We start from the raw sequence: 5,655 nt of genomic DNA on the forward strand, positions 1-5,655 counted from the left end.
TGGGAGAAGATATTCGCAAATTACGTATCAGATAAAGGGCTAGTTTCCAAGATCCATAAAGAACTTATTAAACTCAACACCAAAGAAACAAACAATCCAATCATGAAATGGGCAAAAGACATGAAGAGAAATCTCACAGAGGAAGACATAGACATGACCAACACGCACATGAGGAAATGCTCTGCATCACTTGCCATCAGGGAAATACAAATCAAAACCACAATGAGATACCACCTCACACCAGTGAGAATGGGGCAAATTAACAAGGCAGGAAACCACAAATGTTGGAGAGGATGCGGAGAAAAGGGAACCCTCTTACACTGTTGGTGGGAATGTGAAATGGTGCAGCCACTCTGGAAAACTGTGTGGAGGTTCCTCAAAGAGTTAAAAATAGACCTGCCCTACGACCCAGCAATTGCACTGTTGGGGATTTACCCCAAAGATACAGATGCAATGAAACGCCAGGACACCTGCACCCCGATGTTTATAGCAGCAATGTCCACAATAGCCAAACTGTGGAAGGAGCCTCGGTGTCCATCGAAAGATGAATGGATAAAGAAGATGTGGTTTACGTATACAATGGAATATTACTCAGCCATTAGAAATGACAAATACCCACCATTTGCTTCAACGTGGATGGAACTGGAGGGTATTATGCTGAGTGAAATAAAGCAATCGGAGAAGGACAAACATTATACGTTCTCATTCATTTGGGAAATATAAATAACAGTGAAAGGGAATAGAAGGGAAGGGAGAGGAAATGGGTGGGAAATGTCAGAAAGGGAGACAGAATATAAAGACTCCTAACTCTGGGAAATGAACTAGGGGTGGTGGAAGGGGAGGAGGGTGGGGGGTGGGGGTGAATGGGTGACGGGCACTGAGGGAGGCACTTGATGGGATGAGCACTGGGTGTTGTTCTGTATGTTGGCAAATTGAACACCAATAAAAAATAAATTTATTATTAAAAAAAGAAACATTTCTGTATATTTGGAACAATTTTGGATATGTAAACCTATCTGTTCAACTGTTTAAAAAGAGATCAAGTATTTCAATAAAAAAGGAGCATCCAAAAAAAAAAAAAAAAAGGAATCATCTGATTCCAGACCTTGTAGGTACAGCCCTGGTTCTAAGACCATTGCATCAAGTAGGGGGGGAAATTTGAGGTGATATAGGGAAGAAAGTACACCAACAGTTTCTCCACTCCCTCTTCCCCAGACTGACCAGAGAAAGAAGAGATTATCTATCCAGTGAGGACACTCCTTTAGTCTTCCTCTTTCTGTGTTTGAACACATACTTGTGAAGGCATATAATCTAGGCCTTCCTGCCTTTATCTCCCCCTGTTTTAGACAACCAATGTTTTAATTGCCTGTTCCAATTTTCTATCAAGATACTGCTCAAGATACTATCAAGATATCTCTCCATCTGTTGTTGGACATTATGGACTATATAGTGATTTCCTTGGTCGAAGAAATAACAGCTGTCTAAATTGGTGTAGTATTTTCTGCTCTGGTTCTTTTATAATACTCTGATCATCTGGATCTACTACCAGGTAAACCAAGCCTGGTCCAGAGTCCATGCCTACTTCTGTCAGCACCCTTTTGTATCCTCCTGGAGCTACCATTATCAGCTTGGCTTGCCAGTTATGTTCAGGGCTTTCCCACCAGAGGATCTGCCATATAGTCACCTGCAGTCTCTGTGTCTTTTGTTGGCAATTAGGGTAATTTAAAAATATTTATTTATTTGAGAAAGAGAGAGAGAGAGAGAGAGAGAGAGAGAGAAAGCAGGGAGGGGAGGGGCAGAGGGAGAGAGAATCCTGAAGCAGACCCTGCTGAGCACATAGCCCAATGTAGGGCTCAATCTCAGGACACTAAGATGGTGACCTGAGCCAAAATCAAGAGTCAGCCACTCAACCATGTGAGCCACCCAGACAACCTGGTTAGGACAGTTTTCATTGGTATTCTGTGCCTCATAGGGTACAAGAGGAACATGTCTAGATTCAGCCCTTCCATCAGGATGGTGGCCTTCCAGACAGGATATTGTCTATTCACCTTGGAACGGTCATCTATAAGCCAAGCAGCTCTTTGTTGGTCAGTCAAGGGTGCTTTATATGCACTGCCCTTGTGACAGTAGAATCCAGCAAATTGTTATGCAATTCCAAAGTCAGTCCTAGGAGAAAAAAAGGCTCCTACTTGTGAATATTTCCTTGTACTCCCAGGCAGCATGATCCTAATTAAACCATTTCCATTTTATTATGGAACAATTTGGGCATTGCCATCCTCATTAGAGCATTTCACCAGTATCACTTTCGACATTATGGGTATTTCAGGTTTCAACATCATTCTATGTCCTTCAATCACAAGATAGTTTCAATTAACATCTGATAGCAAGGTAGTAAATATCCCTCAAATGGAAATTGTCTTGCTCAAGTCTCTGTAGTCATTGCTGGGAAGCACCCAGCCTTTTGTCCTAAGTCCTAGTCCAGGCTCCATATAAGGCTCTAAACAGAGAATTTGTCCCTACCAGCACTCTAGCTTCCATTCCACATTGCATGGAATGTTAGTGGCAGTGGTTAGTCATGTTAGGCAGTCTTACTGGTTCTCATTTAGTATGTTCAATTAACCTTACTCGAAGGACTGATTTATATGTCTTCTGTTTTACATTACTAAGGTAAGTAAGGGAAATGTTCCCCAGTCAGATACAATGTTTGTTCCCCAAATATAATCAGTTAAAAAAGACACAGCCATTTCACATAAAGCTTGTTCAAGAATACCAGTTCTCCTACAAAATTTTACCATAACTCTATCAACTCATATGTTCCTGACTGTAGTCTCTATTAGGATTTTATACACAGATTTTGATTTTACGATATTAGGTAGGGAAGAGTTCCCCAACCATACAGAATATCCATTCCCATATAAAATATTCAGTAAAGTTGACAGAACCTCTTTACATAATACCTGCTTAATTAAACATTCTATCTTCCATAATTCTATCAACCATTATAGTTAATCTCAACCCAACTGTACCCCAAGCCAGGGCTCATAATGTATCACATTATGTGGGACTCCCGTATCAAGGAATCCTGGAAACTTCTCTTCCCCACCCCCTGGCCATTTTAACCACTCTTGTGCAGAAGCCTTTGAGTACCCAGCAAGAGGTCAAGCCATGGGACCCTGGCCCTTTTGTCAACTTTGTTTTGATCTATCTGCCTATCCGCAGCCCCCAAGCTATTGCTAATTAACTTTCTCATTGAAATCTTTACCTGCTGACTTTTTACACTTCTCCAGAGTTAAGTAGAGGAGACTTGTTTGGGGATCCTTTAATGTTGGGGGGCCAGTAAGGGTCCTTTGGACTGCCCAATCTTAGGTTGTACTGTATTAAAACCTTTGTTTAACCCCATCAATGTCTGTTTTATTTATCCCATTTTTAAGTAAACATCTAAAGATTTCCATCCTGCTGGGACAAGTCCTGGGGGCTCTCCCCTTTTTCCCCTTCTTTATTTCATTCCTGTCAATATCCATTCTATTCACTTTATTCCTTAATAGCCATTAAAAAATTCTATCTTATTGCGAAGAGTACTTTGTTGTTCCCTTTGGCCTCTTCCCAACGAAATGCCTGGGTGGCTCAGCATTGCTGGCTCAGGGTATGATCCTGGGATTCGGGATGGAGTCCCACATTGGGCTCCCTGCATGGAACATGATTCTCTCTCTGCCTGTGTCTCTGCCTTTCTCGGTGATGAGCATATCCAGTGAGTGAATATTGTGGTCATCATAAAGCTAATCCTATACAACTTGCATATGAAGCATATCAGCAGCTTTACCTGGGATGTTCCACGTGGCATTTCTAGAGGGAGATGGATAATCCCTCTTTTCAGGGTAAACATCTTACAGTGGCTTTTACGAGTCCACCAGGCTACCTGTTCCCTCAAGAATAACCATGAGTGCATCTAGATCATTTGCCCTCTGTAACTATTCCATAGTGAGTTGTGGATCCTATATTAACCCAAACATGTTCTTTCATTCTGCAGCATTCAAGACCAAAAACATAGCCCCTAAAGGGGTTATTTTCACAATCCATTTCAGTAAAGTTTTTTTCAGGAAGCAGATGATACCAATCTACAAGATAAAACAAATCCTTCACAGTATGCCCCCTGATACTAGTAGTTTCCTGGTTTTGCTCTCCTCCAACATCAACTATCATGTTGATGATCAGAGGCCTAAAAAGAACTTTCTTTTTCCTGGAGCAAGGGTAGGTAGACATCTCTGAAGCTAGTGGTCCAAGTTCAGACTTTGGTCTGGCATCAAGGTCTGACCCAGCATTCTCTTTTCTTTTCAGGTTAGTTATTACAAATAACAATAACCAAGTTTTTAAAAAATAAAATTCAACTGAGTAAATTTTAAGATCTAACTGGCTTTATTCAATGACTTAATCTAGCGGGATCCTACCTAGCAAATAGAAAGGAGCTCTGAAAAGCTGTATAAGATGGAAGGATTTTATAGGCAGAAATAGGGAGAGACAATCAGCAAAAGAAGAAAGGATTGTTTCAGGCCAAGTCACCTTCTTGTAGAGGAAAAAGCAGGTAGATTATTAGGTAAATTACCTCATCTTCCTCTGGAAGATGCAGAGGGCCCATGTGACAGATTCTCTCATTGATGCTGACCAAAAACTTCCTAATTGATCCTTAAGGCTACATTTCTGGGAGAGGTTGAAACTGCAGTTAGGTTAGGTATTAAACCCCTGTTTGTTGACTTTGTTTAGCATAAGTGACTCCATTTTGGCCTTTGTTTTTCTTTTTTTAATGATTTTATTTATTTATTCATGAGACACAGAGACAGGCAGAGACATAGTTAGAGGGAGAAGTAGGCTCCCTGTGAGGAGCCCGATGTGGGACTTGATCCCAGGACCCAGGGATCATGACCTGATCCAAAGGCAGCTGCTCAACCACTGAGCCACCCAGGTGCCCTACTGGTTTTCTTTTTAACATAAAGGATTGAATATTTGCCTTTTTTCTTATTAGTTTGTATTTCGTTATGCATTCAGTGAACCAACTCCTCAGGAGTTCGATCAATCACTAAATTCCCAGCTTCAACGTGGATGGAACTGGAGGGTATTATGCGGAGTGAAGTAAGTCAATCGGAGAAGGACAAACATTATATGTTCTCATTCATTTGGGGAATATAAATAATAGTGAAAGGGAATATAAGGGAAGGGAGAAGAAATGTGTGGGAAATATCAGAAAGGGAGACAGAACATAAAGACTCCTAACTGGGAAATGAACTAGGGGTGGTGGAAGGGGAGGAGGGTGGGGGGTGGGGGTGAATGGGTGACAGGCACTGAGGGGGGCACTTAACGGGATGAGCACTGGGTGTTATTCTGTATGTTGGTAAATTGAACACCAATAAAAAATAAATTTATTATAAAAAAAATAAATTTCTCATACCAGAGATTAAAAAAAAGTCACTAAATTCCGTGGATAACTTGTACCTTTAGTAGCTGGCTGTAGCACAACTGCTAATCTAGACCATGGGGGACTGTGTGGCCATACAGAAATCAAAGGTTCTCTTCATCCCTCATCTTTTCTTTCTTTCTCTTCTTAAACCACATGTTTCTCTGAGCCAGGGCCAATCTAGCAAATTCTGCTTCACTAACAAAGTT

Source organism: Canis lupus, chromosome 2 (assembly GCF_011100685.1).
Source record: "Canis lupus familiaris isolate Mischka breed German Shepherd chromosome 2, alternate assembly UU_Cfam_GSD_1.0, whole genome shotgun sequence".
NCBI classification, from domain to species: Eukaryota; Metazoa; Chordata; class Mammalia; order Carnivora; family Canidae; genus Canis; species Canis lupus.